Source organism: Hibiscus syriacus, unplaced genomic scaffold, assembly GCF_006381635.1.
Source record: "Hibiscus syriacus cultivar Baekdansim isolate YM2019G1 unplaced genomic scaffold, ASM638163v2 tig00110893_pilon, whole genome shotgun sequence".
Taxonomy (NCBI): Eukaryota; Viridiplantae; Streptophyta; class Magnoliopsida; order Malvales; family Malvaceae; genus Hibiscus; species Hibiscus syriacus.
The window spans coordinates 1,177,034-1,202,205 of NW_024062901.1; the positions used below are offsets into that span (position 1 = coordinate 1,177,034).

At 37.5% G+C, this 25,172-nt stretch overlaps 1 pseudogene; it reads right to left on the minus strand.

Annotated features, from left to right (window-relative positions):
- LOC120145347 overlaps positions 1-25,172 on the minus strand; it is a 28,995-nt pseudogene that overhangs the window by 2,992 nt on the left and 831 nt on the right.

A 25,172-nucleotide genomic window follows, 5' to 3' on the forward strand; every position in this document is an offset into this window, starting at 1 on the left:
TTTTCACCTCACCAAAACCATGCTTCTGTAAAAGGTCTTGGATATACTTTTGTTGACTCAAAATAACATCACCACCTTCATAACTGACTTCCACTCCTAGGAAAAAAATTCAATGGTCCAAGATCCTTCAACGAAAACTGAGCATTCAGTCTGTCTATAACACTTTGAACAACCACCTCTTTATCCTCTGTTAAGATGATATCATCAACGTACACCAGTAAATATACCAAGCTATCTGAGGTCTTTCGAACAAAAAGAGAGGCATCCGACTTAGCTAGGCAAAAACCTTCAGATTGTAGGTATACCTTCAGTCGCTCAAACCAGGCCCTCAGGGCCTGCTTCAGCCCATAAATCGCCTTGTGTAGCTTACATACCAGCTCACCATTGCCTTGCTCATACCCTGGTGGTTGAGTCATATACACCTCTTCAGTGAGCAGCCCGTTCAAAAAAGCATTATTGACATCAACTTGTCTCAGCTTCCACCCTCGTGACAACGCCAAGGAAATGATTACCCTGATCGTTGCAGGCTTAACCACCGGGCTGAAGACTTCATCAAAATCAATCCCTGGTTTTTGAAGAAAACCTTTCGCCACCAAGCATGCTTTGTACCTTGAAATCGAGCCATCATTGTTTCTCTTTATACGAAATATCCATTTACAGTTTTCTTCCTTCCTATCTCTAGGAAGAGGAACTAGTGTCCACGTGTCATTCCTCACCAGTGCATCATACTCTGCTTGTGCAGCTTCTTTCCAAAGAGGACTCATCAATGCCTCTGTGATATTAGCTGGCTCTCGATCTGAACTTACAACATTATAAACTTTTGGCTTCCAGATTCCATGCTTACTCCTGGTCACCATAGGATGTACATTGGAGACAGCTTGTGGTACACCACTCTCCATATTGCGTTGGATTTCAACACATGGCTCTGTTGTACCATTTTCTTCTTGAACCCCACGTGAACTGCCACGACAATTGCTACCATCGTGATTCTCTTCATGGACCCCATGTGCAGGACAACTACTCCCATAATTGCCATAATCGAGACTTTCTTCTTGGATTCCATGTGAACAACCATTAAAATTACTTTCATTATTAATGTTTTCCGCACCTTGGTTGCTATGTGAGCCACCACCACTTTCAACATTCGGCGTGGCCCCATCACCATGTGCATTCACCAATTCAAAAATGTTTGAATTATGTGCACTATGCGCATTGTTTAATCCATCACGTGTGCCTTCATTTCTTGGACTATTGTGAGTGGGGATATGCGCACTATCACCTTCAACATGTGCGTTGTTATTTAAACCATCACGTGTGCCTTCATTTCTTGGACTATTGTGAGTGATGCGCACTACCACCATTATCGGCCCCATTGCTCGCACTATTTCCATTATCATGAGCTACCGCATTACTTGGACTTTGCGCACCATTATGTGCATTATGGTGAATGATCCCATGTTCATGCGCAATACCTCGCATAACTCTAAGCGGCATGGTCCCATGGTCATGAGCATTGTCTCGAATAGCTCCAAGCGGTATGGTCCCAAGGTTATCACCATGTGCAAAAGATGAGGTGGCTCCATGTGTGTCATTAGAAATTGCCCCAACCCTATGTGCATTATGATGACTGCTAAGCAGTGTGGCTCCATGCTTATTATAAAATATAGGCAATTGTCCAGTAGTGACAATTTCCTGTCTATGGCACTTGTATTGATTTTTATCAAAAGGAAATACTTGCTCATCAAACCTCACATGTCGAGACACAAAGACTCTGCCATCACTGTCTAGACATTTGTATCCATGATGTGAGGTGCTGGGCCCAAGAAACGCACACTGCCTTGACCAAAAATCCAATTTATGTTGATTAAACGGTCTCAAGAAGGGAAAACAAGCACACCCAAACACTCTCATTCCCGAGTAGTCAAGAGTTTTCTGATAAAGAACCTCAAGCAGGGTCTTGCTTGAAATAGTCTCAGATGGAAGCCTGTTTAAGATATATACTGCCATAGTAAAAGCATGACTCCAGAACTTTATTGGCAGTGATGCTTGAGCTAATATGGCTAGTCTCATCTCAATAATATGGCAATGTTTACGTTCAGCCTTCCCATTCTGCTCTGACGTGCTGGGACAGAAGATTCGATGTTGTACACCATTGGTAAAAAACTAACTCTTCAGGGCTTGATATTCACCTCCACCATCGCTTTGTAATGCTTTGATTTTCTTCCCAAACTAAACCTCAACAATTTTAACAAGGTTGAGAAAACATTGGCTGACTTTAGATTTCTTTCTAATTAGATACACCTAGGTATGTCTGCTAAACAAGTCAATAAATGATACATAATATGCATAACCCTCAGTCAAAACTACAGGTGCAGGTCCCCACACATCTGACACAACCAAATGAAAAATTTCTTTGTATTCAGTCAATGAATCACAAAAAGGCAGCTTGTGAGCCTTGCCTTGTAAACACGCAGAACAAACATTGTTCAATTTGTTTTCACTAGAAGAAACATTACACATTTTCATAACATCTTTGACAGTCTTCTCACAGGAGTGTCCTAAGCGCCTATGCCAAAGTTCCAGATTGTTTGAAGCCTTTGTCACTTTATTCACCATGCAACACAATTTCTTTTCTTCATACGGTAGCAGCTAGTATAAACCTTCATGTGTGAGCTTCCCTCTCAACAGAATGTTCCGAGTCTGTGCATCATTCACCAAGCACTCAAAAGGGTGAAACTCAATAAATACATTGTTATCACGAGTGAATTGAGATACTGACAGCAACTTCTTCTTAATGTGTGGGACATGTAGCATATTTTGTAACATCAGAGGTCTAAGACTAGAAGACAGAAAGCCTTGACCAACATGATCAATTTTAATTCCTTCACCATTTCCCATTAAATGAGTGTTGTTACCTTTGTATGACATACCTGAATTGAACGATACAAGATCATTTGATACGTGATGAGTGGCACCAGTGTCTGGATACCACAAAGTATTGGAGTGGTTTGGAGCACTGTGAGCTGCTGCCATACTAGGCACAGTGGATACAAAAGTTGTAGGTGCTGTACGAACAAATGACTCTTGTCCTTCTATTTTTGCAGGATGAGTTCCACAGTCCCCAGGGAAGGTATTCATTACCTGACTCGAGGAGTAAGGCAGTCCTTGGCGAGTCAAAGCATAGGGCATACCATGCATGAAGCTAGATGGATAGTTGTAAAAGATTAGAGATTGCAACGTGTGACTATACACATATCCATTAACAAGAACTGTCTGTTCAGCTTTTCTTCCACTGCTCAGCAGACTGATCTTCACTGACAACTCCAGTGAAGTCATGATCAAAGCGACGATAACACCGCTGAACAATGTGCCCAAACTTTCCACACAACTGACACTGTGGTCTATTTGAATTATTAAACCTTCCTCTGCTCGATCGCGAGAGCCTCCCTTGACCTCCCGAATAAACTGTTTTTCTGTTGCATCTGGTTCAGTGGCAGCCTGAGACCTTGTCCCTTTCTCTTCTTTCGGCTGTACAACCATATTTGTAGCAATACCATCGCTTAAAAAAACTTTCTACCTAGCCTCACAATCCAGGAGCATTTCAGTGAGACTATCCAGTGACACTACATCACGAGATGCTATACCAATAATGGACTCGAATTCCATTGACAATCCAGCAAGAATCACACTTATTGTTCTTGTTCAGGTACAACACAACCTGCAGTATTCAACAAATCACTGATTGTCTTGATCTTGGCTAAATAATCACTCACAATCAAGCCATCTTTCCTCTGATAGTGCAAACTGTGTCTGAGAGAAGAAATCTTGGCACTAGAACGAACTCCAAACAATCTTGAAACTGCATTCCAGATTGTGCGAGAGGATGTGAGCCCCGTAAGATGTGGCAAAACCTCCATGCTAATCGTTGTCAACAACCACGAAGCAAGTAACTTGTCCTGTTTCCTATACACAGGATACACCGGATTTTCCTCAAGCTGCCCAGACTCATTTGTAACAAATTGAGATGGAGCAAGACTATCACCAGAGATGTAAGCCAACAATCCATAGCCATCAATTATAAGGGTCACCTGATGCTTCCAAAGAAGGTATGTTGACTCGGTAAGCTTTATGACATGTTGGTTGGGTATATGTTGAACACTGGACAGAACTGAAGAACCATATGCCGTTGAAGTAACTGTGGTATTCACTGGAGACTGAACTCCAACTTGTTGCAAGTCCACCATCTTTAAAGAAATGCAAGAACCTTCAAGAACCTCCAAGAAAAGAAGAAGCCATAAACTGCAGGATTGTTTTGGCAACTGATACCATGTAAAGATTAAGAACAAATGTCTAAGCTATGAAAGTAAGAACAAAGAGAATAAACGAAAGAGAACTTCTGAAATGCATTATCTTCAAGAGTGTGTATTAAAATTCTCAAGGAGAGTATTTATAGCTAGTACTATAGCTGAAACTGATGTAACTAATTTCACAACAAACTAACTGCTTCAACTGATCAGCTGCAGTGAACCAATCCTCAGCTGCACAACCATCATGCACAGCAGTTGCACGAGTACTTATATGCCATGCATTTACATACACTAACATTCCCCTTGCAATCTTCAACTTCAAACCTTCTTCAAACTCAAGAAGCACAAACATGATCAATGCTCATTCAAACCCAAAATGAAATGAAAGTTCATTTATACTAACAGTGCTTTCCACCTCCAGACTTGGCTGGCTTGGAGGAAGGAGGAGGGGCTTTGTCTTTCTTTGGGGCCTAGCAAAAAGCAAGCCAAAATAAACCAAAAAAAGAGTTAGTATTCTAAAACAAAGCAAGAAAGAAGGATAAATCGATGTCTTCAACAATGGAAGAAGGAGATGAATATACCATGGAAAAACAAAAATACCAGCTTTGGGTGGAGAAAGCGCTTTGTCTAATAACCCTAGGTTGGTTGCCGCTGCCTGAACTGAGAGTGGCAAGGAAGGGAAGTCAATTCTATTCTCACAGTATAAACTTGACCTAGCTATCTAAACCGTCGACCTCGGCCCCATGTCTCCCTAAACGATCTAACCATTGAGAAGCTGAAGATCAAGGCCAAAGCTACATAAATTTCGTTTATGTATTTTATTGACGCAGAGCGGCGAATTCAAAATCTTTTTAGAACGTTCACACAAGTTAATGATATAATTTTTTAAATGCAAATGTGTATAAATAAATTTTTAGAATAAATAAAATTTAAACTTAAAAAAAATTGAATTTCAAGATTAACGCACGTTGATCCTAAAAAATCATATGGATCAGTCACTGATAATGAATAAGGTAGAATAACAATACATAATAAAAAATTCTTTTAATATAAATTATAGATAAAAGAAAACAATTAAAGATATCGTTATTTGAAAGATGAATATCAATTTCAAAGGTGGATGATAATAAAAATAAGATGAAATATTAAATTTTCTGACAAAAAGATGTAATATTAAAATTCATTTTGATAAAATTAACATTCTAAGATATTAAATCATTTTATTTTTAATTAAAATAATATTTTTACATGAAAACTTATATTAAATCATTGTTTTCTAAAATAAATTCACTAGTTAAGATAGTGAAGCAGTCAAATAACGACGAATATCAAGTCTTTTATATTACTTGTTTTAGTCAAATTAAAGACCCTCGAAAAACCGAATGTGGGCTTCGAATGTTTCGCCGTGCCGGATTTTGGTCACCGAGCCATCTTCTTCGACCTGAAAACAATAGAGTTCCAAATTCCCATCTATATCTTTTACCATCGAAATATCATGGTAATAAAGTAAGATAATCAATGCAGAATAAAAATCTAGAAATATAAGAAGCATGCAACGTAGACAAGGTCGAAGCCAGTTACCCAATACTCAGGAGGGCGCATCTTGAGATTGTATGTCGATGCCATGCTCATGCAGTATGCACCTTCGTCGTGGACGACGAAGCCAGTCCCCTGCAAAAATAGAACTTCAGAAGATGCAAATCTCAAACGATTGATGCTCCGATCGGTCTCCTTACAGGAAAAACAAATACCTTAGCTGGGGTCGGGAGTTGTCTCTCTTTTCCCAAGAAATCTGCGGATTCGCAAACTGGGCCGACGACATCAAATGTAGAAACCTCCGTGTCGGGAGGTGTAGGAGAAACCAGTTCTATATGCTGCAATAAAACATGAATGGTCTATTGAGAATGGACGGGTATAAGTGTATAATTCAGAATACACAAAAAAAATTCGATGTCGGTCACAAGCTATGGTTAAAAAGAAATACTAAAAACAGAAGCTAAATACATACGCATCGACACATCGATCAAACAGATAGGCAGAGGGAGACTGAGTACTTCAACACAAGTTCAAACCAATGGCACCTAGGATTGAGACATAGTTAAAACAAACAGTAAGATACACAGAGTTTACTGGCATAAATATGTCGAAAACTCAAGATCGATAAATGATGACAGTCATACAAAGTAAGATGAATATCAGCATAAATTTTTGCCGAAGCTTGAAATTGAAAAATGATGATATCCTGAACAACATTTAAGAAATTAATATTTTTGGGTTCTCAGACTTACTTGATATGCATCATAAAGACTCGGACGGATAAGTTCAGCCATACTGCCATCAATGACGATGAAATTTTTTGTTCCATTAGTTTTGACTCCAGTAACACGATTTACAAAGCAGCAAGTATTTGCAATGAGCGATCTCCCCGGTTCAATGATTAGATTAAGATTTCTTGAAGTGACCAATTCTCTGACCTACACCAACCACCGTCAAGAAAAACACATTATCAGTAAAAAAAATTAGCGTTCCTAACATAGTAATTTCGATACTTCATAACATGGCGAAACAAGGGAATCCCCATAATAAGTACCATAGCATTTATTCAAAAACAAAAATGAAAGAAACTTTCACATGGAAAGTATATGAACTGAAAATTATGATGCATTTATACTTTATTGTATAAAGCACGTCCAGAGAACACATTAGATTCCAGCCAAAGTGTGACTACTATGGTATGAAACTCCTACTTCTCACACCAGGTGGCCAAATAATCCATGCATTAATAAGCCACATGCATTGAAACAACAATATCAAGATTTAGAGTCCGAGCCTTACAGTGTCAATCAGATCTCTAGGTTTGGGAAGGACGGCCCCGGTATGGTAGTAATCTATCCCCAATCCATCTCCAATGTTCAGATAATCAACTTCAAATCCTTGGGCACGGATTTCATCAATGTAGTTAACCATAAGAACTGCAGCATCCCTGAATATATCCACCTAAACAACATTGTGTAAGGACTTCAAATTAGAAGTTGCATGAGCAGCAATAGCATTGATGTGCAACTTCTGAATAATAAGACAAAAATACTATTAAAAATAGAAAATAATTAAATTGAAGCAACGGAAGAATCTTAGAATCAAGTACTAGCTGATCCTGCATTAGTCAACTTCTTCATCAGAAAAAAAAAAGGTTAGCCACTGCAAACCTGCCTTCGAAATTCTCTAACCAGATCTAACTAGCAGAAAGCTAAATCAGATAAAGATGTGTCGTAACCGTCTTTCGGTTGGGCCCCGGAATTGGGTTTCGACTTGAAAAATATGGATTGGGAGTCGCCACCGATCATTTATTTAAAACAAATGGGTTGATCGGATACCCTATTTCTTACCTGATCTGCGTCTTACCAAAGATGCGTCGGTTTCGGGAGTCGGTTACGGTCAAGGAAGTATTAGCACCCTTGAACCGCCATTTCAGTACTACGTAATTTCCAGTTGTCTTTGATAAGAAAATTGCAAGTTAAATTAAAAGGTAAAATTTGATCGAATACTTACCCTTAATGAGTTACGGAAATACCCTTAAAAAAATTAAAAGATGTTAAAAGAAAAATATAATAAAAGAAAATAACAAAACTAAAGATTGAACCAAGGAAATAAATGAAACCAATAATATAAACATAAAATAATGGATGAAACAAAAAAAAATGAATTAAATAAAATAAAATAAATGAAAAAATATATATATACAAAAAAGAATAAAAAAGTAAAGGTTTTTTTAAAAAAAGAAAAATAATAATAGAACAAGAAACTAAAAACATAATGAAAATAAAAAATATATAAATAAAATAATAAAATAAAAAATATATATAAAAATAAAAATGTATAATTAATAAAATACTAAATAGTAACAATAATAATAAATAATAAAAATAAATATACTAAATATTAACTAAAAAATAGTAATAGAAATATAAAATAAAATGAAGTAAAATATATATAACGTTAGGAAATATAGTAAAAAATAGTAAATAAGTAAACATAGAAAAAATATAATATATATATATATATATATATATATAATAGGAAAAATATAATATACGCAAAGAAAAATGAAAAAAAATATAATAAATAAAAAATATAATTAAATATATATATATATATTATACATATAAATAATAAGGGTTAAATTAAAATAAAATGAATTAGGGGTCAAAATTAAAAGTCAATCGAAAAAAAAACGACAAAACACGCGGATCCACACGACCCGTTTATAAAATCCGAATAGTTTTTCAAAACACAAGCCTCGGGGACTAGATCTACAAAAATAGATCTCGAAAACGCCCCGTTCATTGGCCAAAAACACTTCTCTCAGTTTTCTTTCGAATCAAACAGAACAAGGGTAAGGAAAAATAACATGCGAAGGTATGAACTTTACCTTCAAAATATAAATGCTTCGAAAATGGCTACGAGTTGTTGTAATTTTTTGTTGGTATTTCGTATATCCTTCTCGAATGTTACAATAGTGAGTTACAATGACTTATAATGCTTGTGGATCTATCTTTAGGAGTTTAAATAATAGTAGAACTCTATCCTATTTTTAGGAGTTTGAATCCTAGCAAAATTTTATCCTATTTTTAGGAGTTGAATCTAGTAGGACGAAAAGGTGTAACGGGGATATGACAAAGATTAAAAAACACACTTTTCGTTCAGTGGAGTTGAAAATTGACTCTGATGTTTCAAAACCCTGTCGAATTGAGTTACGAATGACTCCTCCATCGTGAAGTCGAGTTCATCTGATATGAAATTGAAGCCGTAGTTCGGAATTTGAATCAGCACGTGGCTTCCCGTTACCCTCGGTTTCTTCTCGGTTTAAAGACCTTGGATCGGAATCGAACTCAGAAATCTTCATTGACAGATAGCTTTTTTAACTTAAGCTATGTTGTTTGAAAAGGTGCTTGTCACTAAGGCACGGCTAACCCAGGTCATCTTCTCGACTTGAAAACCTCGACTGCAACGGAAGTAGTGCGATTGATGTGTCATCGAGCTGAATGAAGTCGAACTCGACAATTTTGATGGCATATAATCCTTCTTTGAGTTGGATATCCTTCGTCGTGAAGTTGAAATCCAAGTAAGTAGCATGTTCCGAGTCCAATATCCTCCGTCGTGAAGTTGAAATTGGCTCTGGAACCGGGAAATTGTTTGTTGACAACCAACCGTCCTTCGTTGTGAAGTTGAACTTGCGTGTCTGGAGTACAATATCCTTCGTTGTGAAGTTGAAATGGCTCTGAAATTGAGAAGTTGTTTGTTGACAACAGCCGTCCCTTCGTTGTGAAGTTGAACTTGTTTGTCGAGTGTCCGATCCTCCGTCGTGGAGTTGAAATCGCGGATGTTTGGCTTCGAGCTAGCATCCTTCATCTGAAGTTGAAATCTATTTCGAGCAAATTGTGTGTTTCAGAGAACTGTCTCAAGGGAGACAAAATTGTTTGAAGGAAACATATTCAAAGATTTCGTTAAATTGTTTTCAAAGTTTATGTTTGGAGAGACTGTCTCAAGGGAGACAATCGTTTCAAGGGAAACTATCTCAAGCGAGATAAAATTCATTTCAAGGGAATGTTTTCAATGTTTATGTTTCAAGAGAAACTGTCAAGGGAGACAAAATTTTCTGTTTCGAGGGAAACTATCTCAAGAGAGAAAAAAATCATTTCAAGGGAAATGTTTTCAATGTTATGTTTCAAGAGAAACTGTCTCAAGGGAGACAAAATTTTTGTTTCGAGGGAAACTATCTTAGGAGAGAAAAATTAATTTCAAGGGAAATGTTTTCAAGAGAAACTGTCTCAAGGGAGACTAAATTTTCTGTTTCGGGAAACTATCTCAAGCAAGATAAATTCTTAAAAAAACAGTGAGTGAAATGAAATGCTTCTTTCGAGTGAAAACGGTCTCAAGCGAGACAAATTGTTTAAGAAACAATCTTGAGTGAAATAAATCTCTTTCGAGAAAAACAGTCTCAAGTGAGACAATTATGTTTTAGAAAAACAAATTGAGTGAGATAATCATCTGCATTAAATGAGACTGTCTTAAGTGAGACAAAGTTTATATTGGAAATGTTGAATCTGGAGATGAATGTCGATCTTTCAATCTGTCGAGTTGGCTTTTAATTCATCTTCTCCTGAAAGATGTAAAATGTATATGGAGTAACTATCCTGATGATGTATGCTTGATGTATGCCCAAATGAAATTTATTTGCTGTGAATTGCCTCAAGGGAGGAAAAATCAAGGTTTTTTGCTCATGATGATGAATTCAAAGATGCAATTTCATGCGTCATGTAGTGTGTTGATGTATATGTTGAGATGTGAGGGGAATGGCGCGTGTTCAGTTCATTTGACTTAATTTCTTCATTTCCACCAGGGTGTACTCTTGCAGACCTCAAGACAATTTTTCCTTCCCTTATCAAATTTTACCCCAAAGATGGTTTCCTTTGCCTCTGTTTCGATTGAGCTTCGGAGCGATATTTGTTGAATTCCAAGATATGCTTAGAGAACTTATCTTGTTGAAAATGCTTTTCTTCTTTCGAATTTTCAAAATTTTGAAAATATCAAAAAGAACTTTTGAAAAAGTACCTCTTTCTAGGTTTCACAATTGAAGCAAATCATAAAACATGAGTTCATTGGACATCAAAAGAATCAAACACTTTTAATCTTTGATAGCTGCAATCTTTGACAATATCAAGATCGAAAGTTTCTGAGTGGGTGTTTCATCGATTGGTTATCGTGAAGATCATGGCATGCCCCTTTTTGATTTGGTATTTGATCAGAGGCGAACAAAATGACACAACTAGCATAATCAATGACTAGACCTTTCAGAACATTTGTTTCAGTTCTCTGAAATCTTCCATTTGTTCAAGTTTAGTAGCTTTCTAACAAAGGTAGTGTAGAAATATCAGTCTAAAAAAATGAAATTCTTGAGTGCTCGTGTGAATTTAACTATAACAGGTGTTTCTCAACTCCTTAGTCTATTATTACCGAAAATTTCTTTTAGATGAATTTGATTTATTTTTCCATTGTTGGCTAGCGATCCATAAAGTCAGGGCGTTCAACCAATTGCTTAGAGGGACAGCTTATAATCACTTTATCAGGTATAACTGAAGGGTTCATCTCATCACAGTCTTTGACCTAACAAAAGCAGTGGAGCAAAGACCGATTGCAAGTGTCCGAGCAATGTCATGATTTGAATGTAATCTTTCATAAAGCCAGGGCTTTCGAGTTTCCTCTATAACCAATTGCCTTAGTGGATAGCTCAGCTTAGAGGGACAAATCACTGAAGGGTTCGTCTCATCACAAAGTTTTGGCCTGACAAAAGCAGTGGTGCAAACACCGAATTCCAAGTGTCCGAGCAGTGTCATAGTTTGAACATAATCTATTCATAAAGCCAGGGCTTTCGAGTTTCTCTAACCAATTGCCTTAGTGGAATGCTCAGCTTTAGAGGGACAAATCACTGAAGGGTCATCTCATCACAAAGTCTTTGGCCTGACAAAAGTAGTGGAGCAAACACCGAATTGCAAGTGTCCCAGCAGTGTCATAGTTGAACATCTATTCATAAGCAGGGCTTTCGAGTTTCCTATAACAATGCCTTAGTGGAATAGCTCAGCTTTACGGATTAATTTCTTAGATTGTCAAGAAGAACCTGTTATAGTCTAGGTGCTTTTTAAAGTCAAGGGATTTCATCTTTAGAGTTCAATTTCCAAACAACTGACCTAAACTAGATTTCTTACTCGACTATTCCATCTGTGAAGATCATATCATCCCTGAACATCATAACAAGGGTATAAACCAATTAGTTTTGCAATCTCATGTGCTAGTTGCCCTATTCTTCTCGCTCTTAATACGTGTCTGAATACCAAACCTTGGATGGACTCTTCATGAAGAGAAAACTTAGCTCGGCAAGAGAAAAATATGTAGTCTGATGTATCTTTTAAATTAGGACCAAGGGGTCTTTATTTTGCAGGGTTCAATCTTGTCATTTGTCAAAGATTACAACCTCAATTATTAAACAGTTTTGAGGTGATATTCAAGGAATTCAGATTAAATTTGCTCATCTCCTAAGAATGATGCATTTATTTAAAATGTTAAAACGTCAAGTGACTTAAAATGTTCACGCATAAGAAGTACGAAAGAAAACAAGTTCAAACAAGATGATATACTTGATAATGCAACAAAATTCTAATGGACCCATTATGATCAGAATGCCCCATTACATATTGAAAGTGAAGCCCCTGAATCGATCAGATCTTGGACCTTACGTTTCAATGCCCACAATTCTCAGTGGTGTGCCCTGAGCTCCATATGATAGCTGCATACGGCGTAATTGACCTTCAGGATATGGGGGCCGCTCTAGGTTTGGATGAACTAGAGTCACAAGATTTTTCTCAAATAGCGTTGGGAGTAACTCATATGTCATTGGGATTGGACTGATGCAAATTTTTCTTTCCTTGGTTCTCTCTGAGTTTGTTTAGAAGTAGACGGTACAACTGCAACAGTTTTGGACTTGAGACCGTAAACCTTTGTTGGCGTTGTAGGTACTGACATTGTTGATATCTCCTCAATTTTTCCGTGTTTTATAGCTAGCTCGATCATCTCACCAGCCATAACTAGATTTGAGAAAGTTCCCGATGTAATTGCCACCAGGTGCCCGAAATAAGGTGCCTTCAGAGTTTGTACAAATAACTTTCTAGTCTCTTTTTCATCCAAGGACGGATGAACCTGCACAGAAAAATCCCTCCATCGCTGTGCATATTGTCGGAAACTTTCATTGTGCTTCTTTTCCAAGCTCTATAGTATAACCCGGTCTGGTCTCATATCGTTGATATGTTTATATTGTTCCAGGAAGGACTTGGCTAAGTTTCCATGTTTGATGAGTTCGGCTGAGCTGGTTGTACCAACAGATAGCAGAACCGGACAGGCTCTCCTGAAAGTAGTGGATCAAGAGTTGGTCATTCCCTCCATATCCTGTCATCTTCCGACAGAACATAGTGATATGGGAAGATGGGCAGCTGTTTCCATCAATTTTTCAAACTCAGGAACTTTAAATTTTGGCGGAAGCACCAAATCTGGAACTAGGCTCAGCTCTCTTGCGTCCTCCATAATAGTCATGATCCCCCTGGACCAACTTCATTCGATCTTCTAGCATCCTGATCTTCTCTTCTATCTTCTTCGCTTTGTCATCTTCATCGAAATCCGGGATACCGTAATCATCTGGACGATTATGGAAGTTTGCACCTTTACAACATATGGTGCTTTCTTTTGACAGTAGAAGAGTTTCTTGTGGTGTGGTATGATCTCGGGTGAGATAACCACCTGTGGGGTTGGTGATATGATTACCCCTCCGAGGAACCTCCCTCTACTACTAGCTTGCTGTAATCCAGATAACTTGGCCACAATTTGATCGACCAATGACTCCTTTCTTCTTGATGGACTCCAGGGTGCTTTGACTATTTTGAGCCAACCTGTCTTCCAATTCTTTTTGCAGTCTCGTCATGTTCTCCTCGAGTTTTTCCATTCTGGCCTCCATTGTCTCTTCTTTGCTCGGGTATTATGCGGATGATGCGTATTTAATGTTATAGTGGTAGACTTGATGTTTTCTCTTTCGCTTTCTGAGACATGTTCTGTTTGTTAATACGAATGTAAAAACATGGAAAATATAGAAAAAACATGAGATATATAATGCAAAATGCAATGCATGATGTATGCAGCTTAGAGGCACTGATCTAGAAAAAGTGTTCATTATAAATAATTTTATTCAGACAAAAATATCTTCTTGTAAGAGACATAAAACAATCAAAGGTACACTCGGATTAATCCTCTAACCCTTAATAGCTTCTAGTAGATTAACAAGTCTTCTGCCTTCATCCGTACTGGTTGAATACCTTGTCGAACCACTCCGGCTTCCCTTGCCAGGCCATGAAGATGACGGGCTACCTTCTGTACTTGATCTAGGAAGTCTCGAATGACTGCGTCTCTAGCCTTCACCCTTTGTTGTGCTTGCTCCCAACAAAAACGCCACTGTAGACCCCATCAAAGGGCACTGAGCTCGGCTGCTTGCTTTCTGAATCCATCTATGATAACTTCTATTCACCTATTGTTTTACCATCTCTCTCATGTTTTCCATATTAATCATCTGGATTCTCAAGCGTTGGTTTGATGTTGATGTCTGCTAAGCGCCTCTGAGCAATCTTCATCTTTTCCTTCAGGCTCTCTCATCAGGCCCCTCAAACTTTCTTTTCAGGCTGTGAGCTTCGTCTTTCCAGTACTCGGAGGAAATTTTCAACTTGGAGTTATCTTTAACAGCATCTTGATACCCCTTTCTTAAGTCTTCGAGCTCGAAACAGACTCTTTTCTGTTCCTTTTCCAGTTTGTCTGCTTTATCTTTCTGAGAATCGGCATCCAGCTTCCACTGATAGCGCTCAGCCTCAAGTTCTTTATCCTCTGTCTCAGCGCTGAGTCCGATCAATTACCCATTTTTTCTACTCCCGCTCTGGCCAGTGTACTTTGAAAGGCTGACTTTTGGTGTGCTTAACGTAGACTCGCCTAGTTTGATGTTTTCACAGTGTAGCAGTGTGTATTCTTCGATAGTAGGCACCATGTCCTCCCAGTTAAAAGTGAAACAACTGTATCCCGGGTTCCAGAATTGGACCATGGCTCTAATCAAGGGCTCATCAATCTAACGTGAAGTAAAAGTGCAATGTCACCGTACGTTGGCTGAACTTCTATTTCGATCATTCTTCAACTGTCCCAGATATCTTGAAGCTCCTGCACATTGTTCTGTTTTAGGCTAATAGATGCGTAGCTAACCAGCTGACACATAGGTTTCTTGAAGGTTGTCTCCCTTTTCTTTCTGAGTCTTCTCGGACCATAGTCATACCTCGGGGTTCTTAGTCTCTTATATTACACCTTTGTCCATTAATGCAGATTATTTGGTTAACGAACACGTTTTTTTTGGATCAACACCTCTTTTGAATGATGCAGATTATGGAAATAAATAAAAGAGAGGAAAAAATGAAAAGAGTAGTAAGGTAAAGATAATCAAAGCAATTATGAAAATAAAAGTCCTACCCCACATGATATCTACCCCACATGCTTATTATTTCTACCCGGACATGATCTCTATCCCGCAAGTTGATTTTGAACAAGTCCTAACCGCATAAATTTCTAGTTCACATGTTTTGAACAGAAAGTAAAGCAAAAAATAATTTCGGCATCCTAGAGTTTAAAATGAGGTTTTGGGGTGGACCCTAACTCCTAGTAGTCTCCGGGTTTAGGTTCTAAAAAAAGGTACTCGAGTTCTCCTTGCCGGTGCCCCCTTGGCCTTACCAAACCCTTAGTCCTAAACCCATCACATGCTTCTGTGGACTAAGTTAAACTCGGAGGAACATTCCCTTATGCCCATACGGAGAATAAATTCACACGAAGGCATAAGGTATATGAATCCCGAAGGTTACTTGCTAGGCCCATACGATGAATAAATTCACACGAAGGCGTCGCTTTCACCCCCACTTAAAACGGGTTCGGAGCTCGGGTATAGAGACTTTGGATGAAAAATCTTAAAGGACTGAAATCATTAAAAAACGGTCAGTACAACTATTTACTCGAAAATATAATCAAAAGTAAATAATAAAGATCGAAATGTTACCTTAAAATTTAAACTTACCATTTTCATTAAAAAGATAACTGGAAATTACCTTAGCCTGACTCACTTACCTGTGTCCCCAGCGGAGTCGCCAAGCTGTCGTAACCGTCTTTCGGTTGGGCCCCGGAATTGGGTTTCGACTTGAAAAATGTGGATTGGGAGTCGCCACCGATCATTTATTTAAAACAAATGGGTTGATCGGATACCCTATTTCTTACTGATCTGCGTCTTACCAAAGATGTGTCGGTTCGGGAGTCGGTTACGGTCAAGGAAGTATTAGCACCTTGAATCGCCCTTTCGGTACTACGTAATTTCCAGTTGTCTTTGATTAAGAAAATTGCAAGTTAAATTAAAAGGTAAAATTTGATCCGAATTACTTACCTTAATGAGTTTACGGAAATACCCTTAAAAAAATTAAAATAAGATTAAAGAAAATAATAATAAAAGAAAATAACAAAACTAAAGAGTGAACCAAGAAAATAAATGAAACCAAAATAATAAACATAAAATAATTGGATGAAACAAATCAAAAAATGAAAAATATAAAAAATGAAGAAAAAAATATATACAAAAAGATAAAAAAGGTAAAGTGTTTTTAAAAAAAAGAAAAAATAATAAGAACAAAGAAACTAAAAACATAATGAAATAAATAAATAGTATAAATAAAATAAAAAATAAAAAATATATAAAAATATAAAAATGTATGTATAATATATAAAATACTAATAGTAAATAATAATAAAAAAAAAAATAAATATACATAAAATATTAACTAAAAATAGTAATCATAGAATATAAAATAAAATGAAGTAAGAATATATATATAACGTTAGGAAAATATAGTAAAAAAACATAGTAAATAAGTAAACATAGATAAAAAATAATAATATAATATATATAATAATAGGAAAATAATATAATATAATGCAAAGAAAATGAAAAAATTATAATAAATAAATAAATAAAAATAATTAAATATATATATTTTATACATAAATAATAAGGGTTAAATTAAATAAAAAATGAATTAAGGGTCAAATTAAAAGTCAATTGAAGAAAAAAAGCGACAAAACACGCGGATCCACACGACCCGTTTATAAAAATCCAAATAGTTTTTCAAAAACACAAGCCTCGGGGACTGATCTACAAAAATAGATCTTGAAACCCCCGTTCATCGGCCAAAAACACTTCTCTCAATTTTCTTTCGAATCAAAACAACAGGGTAAGGAAAATAACATGCGAATGTATGAACTTTACCTTTCAATATAAATGCTTCGAAAATGGCTACGAGTTGCTTGTAATTTTTGCTTGGTATTTCGTATATCCTTCTCCGAATGTGTTACAATAGTGAGTTACAATGACTATTTATAATGCTTGTAGATCTATCTTTAGGAGTTTAAATAATAGTAGAACTCTATCCTATTTTAGGAGTTTTAATCCTAGCAAATTTTATCCTATTTTAGGAGTTTGAATCCTAGTAGGACGAAAGGTGTGTTGACAATGATGTTGCTAACATACCTTGGTAATTGTCGAACCAAGATGACAATAGGCTCTCACAAGCTTCAGCTCATAGGGTGTGCCTTTACAGCATCCAGAAACCACTGCAGCTTCTCATTCCTAATACGAATTTAGGGTTGTTGTTCCCCGTAGCAACATATGCATGGACCTACCGGGTAATAGTCAAGTCATTTAAAGCACATAAATCTAAAAATCAGACAAAAAAAACATACTCCTATCATCTCTTAAATCTTGAAAGTATAACCACTACATTACCTGAGGATCCACGTCGGGGTTGATCCGAAGTAAAACATTAACCTTCCTGCCAGCAAATTTTACAGCTACATAATACTCTAGATCAAATTCACTATCCACATTCACAAAAACACCTTCTTGAGCATCTAGTACCAAATCCCAAGAGCTTCCCATTTCCATTAAATATAAATATACACCTATAAATTCAGATATAAGCACTAATCAAACTATATAAGTTGTCAAACAAAAACCATAACAAAGTGATTTAACATCAACTTGATAGTGGCACATGTAAAGAACCTCAGTATATTATCAAGAAAATGTATTACACTTCTCATCATTCTACACGCATAACCAAGCTTATATAGGTTCATTGCCAGCTTACTACTAGGCATAACTACACAACATAACTGCTCATAACAAACTCTAAAAACAACTTGCTAACTACTCTTCAATATCTTCAACTGCACAACTACTTATATTACTAACATTCCCGCTTTCTTTTCCTGTTATTCTATTAAACGAAAGCACCTGAACCTTAGATCGAAATTGTTCAAACAAAGGTCTGGACAACGGTTTAGTAAGTCTGTCTGTAACTGATGGCTTGATGGAACATAGTTCACAACCACTTGTCTAGTAGCAACCTTTTCTCTCACAAATGCACATCAGCTCCACATGTTTAGCCTTGGCATGATACACTGGGTTACTGCTCATGGCCACACCACTACTGTTATCACTAGATAACCGGACACCTTGCTTCACCACTCCCATGTCTAAAAGAAGTGCATCATCCATGCCACCTATGTTGCTACATCTGTCATACTGCGATATCAGCTTCCATCGTGGACCTCGAGACTGTCTTTTTCTTCTTAGATGTCCAGGACACAAGGTTGTCTCCCAAAAACACACAATGTCCCGAAATCATTTCCTGTCATCACGATTACCTCCCCAATCGACATCAGTGAATGCCACTATCTTCATATTAACCCCATACGGAGCAATCACAAGACCATATTCAAGTGTACCTGCAAGATACCGAAGTATCCTCTTGACAGCAATCAAGTGACCATCGTGGTGTATCATGTATGGGCGACTTGATTCATACTATAAGTGATATCAGGTCGAGTATGACATGCGTATAACAACGCTCCAACAATGCTACGATACTCCCTTGCATCTTCAGCAGACTACCAATATCAGATTGAAGCTTACTTAACACCATAAGTGTAACTGACCCAACTTTATCCATCCATGTCCTTGTTAGCAACTCAAGAATGTACTTCCGCTAGCTAAGCACTACTGAGCCTTCACCTCTCAATTTCAATGCCAAGGAAATAACCAAGTTCGCCCAAGTCTTTTAAGGCAAAAGCACGATTCAATTATCTTCAGCAGACTACCAATATCAGATTGAAGCTTACTTAACACCATAAGTGTAACCACTGACCCAACTTTATCCATCCATGTCCTTGTTAGCAACTCAAGAATGTACTTCCGCTAGCTAAGCACTACTGAGCCTTCACACCTCTCAATTTCAATGCCAAGGAAATAACCAAGTTCGCCCAAGTCTTTTAAGGCAAAAGCACGATTCAATTATCGAACCACATCATCGATTTCTGCATTTGAACTGCCAATGACTACAATATCGTCAACATACACGAGCATATACGTGTACACACCACTGTTGTTGCGAACAAACAACGACGTATCTACCCTGGACTCAGTGAACCCAAGCTGAAGTGAACACTGCTTCAGAGCTTGCTAGTTTCGAGGTGCTTATCGAAGTCCATACAACGCCTTATTCAATTTGCAAACAAGCTAACTGTCATCTTCAGCATATTGCTCAAACCCCAGTGGCTGCTGCATGTAAACGTCCTCATGCAATTCGCCGTTCAAGAACGCGTTATTTATATCAACTTGACGCAGCTACCACAACCTTGCTACAGCTAACGACAAGACTACATAAATTGTAGGAAACTTGATTACGGGGCTAAAGGTTTCAGTGAAATCCTGCCCTGGCACTTGAGAATAGCCCTTTACAACCAACCGAGCTTTGTATCCTGAACTGATCCATATGGATTAGTTTTTAGCTTGACAACCATTACATCCACAACTGACTACCAGGTGGTAGCTTCATCACTCCATGTTCTATTTTAGTGCATCATATACATTGGTTGGTTCAACCTGCCTCTGAAGACACCATATATACTTTAGGCCTAATACGCCGCACTTGCTCCTCGTGAGCATATAATGAGTATTTCCAGTGACACAGAAGGTACCAAAGGCTCTGCACAATACTACCATCAGCACTGGAAACCACAGTATCTTGCATCGTACCACCATTTTGCACATTATCACTATGCACTTTAGATTGACTTCCAGAAGTCGATCCTTCATCATAATTTTCGGATGGAGCAGATGCACCAGTTTCTCAAAGTGACTCCCCTCCTGAAACCTGCAGCATATCATCATGCAGTCAATCATCATGTCCATAGCATCTGTCACTGTTGTTAGCCCGATGTACATCAGTCACAATTTCTAGATCTGGTGAATCTATTCTAGCTATCTCACCAGTACGCATAGAGGATTTATCAAACAGTCCCGCAAATGGAAACACATTCTTATCGAAAACTACATGTCGAGAGATATAAATTCTTCCACTTGACGCGAGACACAATAACCTTTGTTGTGGGATGTACCCTAAGAAGGTACACACTTGAGATCTAAACTCAAGTTTGTGGTTTGAAACAGCCTCAAATGAGGAAAGCACTTGCACAAGGTATAATCTGGCTTCTTACCAAGTAGCTTTTCATAAGGGGACACCCCATTTAATACTTTCGCTGGCTAACGGTTAATGGAATACACGGCGGTCATGGCAGCATAAAACCAGTATTGTTCAAGCATAGAGGCTTGTGCTAGCAACACCAAGGCTAATTCCATAATGTCTGTGCTTCCTTTTCATGACTCCATTCTGTTCGGAAGTGTGCGGGAATGAAAGCCTATGATCATACCTTCCTGTAGCAAGACTGAGAGAGACTCTTGTACTCCTCCCCCAATCACTTTGGATAACTTTAATTGTAGCACCAAATGATTCAGTACAAGCTTCTGAAATAATCGAAACACCAAGACAGCTTGAGCTTTGTTTTGCAGAAAATAAATCCACGTATGTCTCGAGTAAGCATCAACAAACATTAAATAATATTTGAAACCTTTGGACAACATGTGCTAGTCCCCAAAGATCAGAGAATACCTCAAACGACTGATAATAGATAGATGTAGAATGAGGAAATGACAACTTGTGACTCTTTCCAACACAACACACATCACATTTTTCATTCATATTGGAGGGAAATGATACATCAATTGCTTTACACGCTTTTACTATAGTATTATAACTGGCATGAGCTAACCTCCTATGCCAAAGGTGATACACGCTAGTATTACTAAGACAAGCAATGTTGACTTGGGCTTTATCACAAACACTTGACGAGCCAGCCTCTGAGAAGACATATAAGTCATCTTTAACCTTCCCTGTCATCAACACTTCACCCGTAGTGCTGTCACAAACTCGACACCCATACACATGAAATTCGAAGTATATTCCTTTATCCCTAGCACACTTTAAGACCGAAAGCAGATTGTTTATTACACCATGTACATACAAGAGATCATTAAAAACAGTGGACGAGATGATGATGATGATATAACAACACTACCAACAGAATTAACTCCTAATGACATTCCATTACCCACAATTAGCTTACCTGGACCATAATGCTCATCTCGTTGAGTGACATTCTTAGACTCAGGTGTAACATGGTGTGTAGCACCCGAATTAACCACCCATTGATTCAAACCAGTTGCTAACTCGGCACGAGCAGAAGATGATTCATATGCCTGAGTACCTCCATGCACCTTGCTACGACACACTCATAGTTCGAGTTTTCAACACCAGTGAAGTTTGCACTTGTTGCTTCCTACTTAGTGTAAAACTGAGTAGTATCCACATCTACGCCAGTAAAGGTTTCATCGAACCTATGCTAGCATCGATTGACAAGATTCTGATCTTGCCACAAAGTTGGCATTATACGTGGTCTACCTCGACCTCATCTTATCGAACCCCCCCCAGACAGAAAACGATATGCTGAACTGCGATTATCACCACCAGCACTATTCATCACGCCACGAGCAACATGGGCACTTGCAATGGCATTTTCTTCTTGGGCAGAAAATCCAGCCAATTGTGTTTTGGCATCAACCATCATATTGTACACTCTATCTAGAGAAAGAGACTCACCACTGGACGTTATAACAGCCATGAACGGTTGATAATCTCTTGGAAGTCCTTTAAGAATGCTAGCAATGTACTTCACAACGAACCATACTGTCATAGGATGCCAATGCATCACAAACCTTCTTACTCGGGTAAGGAATACCCTCATGCTATCCTCCCCTTTTCTAAGTGATTGTAATTTGTAGTGTAAGTTCATAATCGACGTTGTGGATCGATTAGCGAAAAACTGTAAAACAGTGCTCCACACTGTAGTAGCTGTCTTTGCACCAACAAACTGAGGGAGCAACTGGCTGCTAATAGTGGACAAGAGCCAGAAAGCTACAACACTGTCTTGAGCGACAAAGTCACTATAAGCCTCATTAGCAACTGATACACCATGTTCATCAGTTACCATCATCAGTGGAGCTCGCATCGTGCCAATCAGTAGCCCTTCGAGACGATGGCTCCTCACTGTAAGAAGGACTTGTTGCTTCCACAATAGGAAATTCTTCTCATCAAGAACCACATTCACTTTTTTATTTGTGAACATTCTACAGCTTCTTGATTGAATCCTCAGCAAAAGAACGAAACCCTTCAAGTTAGACTAATTCGAGCTACGCAGCAACAACTTCTCCATGATGAATGGCGAATGATACCATATAAAGAACCTCAGTATATTATCAAGAAAACGTATTACACTTCCCATCATTCTACACACGCACTAACCAAGCTTATATAGGTACATTGCCAGCTTACACACTAGGCATAACTGCACACAATAATAAATGCTCATAACAAACTCTAAAAACAACCTGCTAACTACTATTCAATATCTTCAGCTGTACAACTACCTATATTACTAACAACACATCATAAAGCAAGGTGAAAACTTTTTAAATCCACATGTTATTACAATAATTCATTTCCTTATACACAAAAAATCAGATTAAATCTTTGAGAAAGTTATATCATTATGTATCCATAAGTGAAACAAAAACACAAGTAGCTTGCAGAATAAAAACAAGCATTGTCTGGAGTAAGAAAACGTACTTAGTTGGATCGAAGTCAGCATGAAGAGCCAACTTGAGTTCATTGCCACTAACAAGCACAACACCACAACCCAACTTCCTCAAATGCTGCAAAATCTTCAAATTATTATTAGCCTTAATAGCATACCCGATGATGGGATTCTTCAAGCCTTCAAGGGTATCCTTATAAGATTCCACATTCCTAGTAATCTGGGGCTTACTGTACAAATAAAAGGGTATATTTTCCACCTTTCCCATGATGTCCTCCACTTTGATATCCTCACAGTAGAGAAGCCCATATGGGGATTTCGTGAAGCAGTGTTCAAAAGTGACATTCTAGGTCCTAGTAGTTTTTTTGAGAGAGAAGAGATTTGAGGGAGAGATAATGGTGTTTGAAGAGATTTTTGGATAGTTTGAGGGGGAAACGGGGAGTTGGGAAAATGGGTTTTGTTTTAAAGGATGGTTTAGGGTTTTGGGAAGAGATGAGAAGTGGGAGAGAAGGCTGTAAGTAGTCGCCGCTATGGATGATCAAAATGCAGCTGCTTATGTTTGTTGACAGCTAGTATCAGAGAAAAAAAATGTGAAAACTAGGTTTCACTAGGAAGCAAATTTAATCAGTAAAGCTTCAGACATTATTATGAACTGGGATTGGGTTATACACTGTGTTATAGTCTAAACGAACCGAACGTTCAGCAAATCATTAGGCCAGAAGTTTATTTATGTTTGTTTATTTGTTATATCATTTATGTTCATTCATGTTCATTCGATATATGTTCATTTATATTCATTCATTCATGTTTATGTTCGTTTATGTGCGTTCATTTATATTTAGCTCAATCTCTCTATATATTTAAAATATTAAAGCCCATAAATTTTAATCTGATACCAATAAATATTTTAAATTCAATTAATTTTAAATAAAATAAAAAATGCTTAAAACAATTAAATAAAATATAATCCTAAAATTGTTAGAAAAGAAAAAATATATTTTCATTTATGTTCATTTATTGTGTTTGTTTACGTTCGTTCGTTTGTGTTCGTTAACGTTCGTTTATATTGTTCATTTATGTTCGTTTACATCCGTTCATTTATGTTCATTCATTTGTATTCATTTATCATTTAAATGAACGAACATGAACGAACACGAACAAGCTAAATTCCTTAACGAACAAACATGAACATACCCTCGTTCGTGTTCATTCGATTCGTTTACAGTCCTAGTTATCAGTCCATTTCAAAAATTGGGCTAGCTTAAATTAAACATTTAAGTAATTATAAAGATTTTTTGGCACAATACCCCAAGTGGGTTAATTATTTAGGGTATTGGACTAACTTGGACTTTATTTTGGAAACTATGTCATTCTCTACAGTGACATCAAACTCGTCACCTCAAGGAGACAAGTTCCTGAAGAAATTATTTTTAAATTGTCCCCGTGAAGTCCGTTTAAAAAATATTTTTTAAAATTACAAAAATAAAATAAATAATATAAATTAAAAAAATAAGTGAAACTTATCACGTTGATGTGACGAGTTCATTCAAATTCAAAAAAAATATATGTTGGTCAATGGCTATATGGCAACATTCACTTGGAACTCGTCACCTCGAGGTGATAAATTCGACCGTATTTTTTTCCAACTAGTTGTTGGATGTAAGAATATAAATAGGGGTTTAGGGTCACTAAACCCTGAATCTTAAAAAATTACAAAAAAACATACATTCTATCAAAATCTAAAAAATGGCAACCCGAGAATATGTTGTACATGGACAACGTCCACGTTTCATCGATCATAATATGATTGAATGATGAGTGGAATATTCATAAGCGCAATATGGCATACGGAGAGCCGCATCAATGGACCGTGATATATCTACAGCAATCCAATCTATTTTCAGCCATATTTATACTTGGCTTGAAGATGTTCCCGATGTTGATTGATGCTCTTGTCGAAGTTGGCGGCCTGAGACGTACACATTCCACTTTCTGAGTGGTAAAGCGACGATTACTTTGGAAGACGTTGCTTACCAACTCGTTGTTCCTGTGAATAGACCCTCGTGGTGAGTGAGAACATGTACGACCCCACATCGTTGTTCTACCAAGTTTTGTAAAATGACCACATGACGTTACCGACGACTTTCGGTA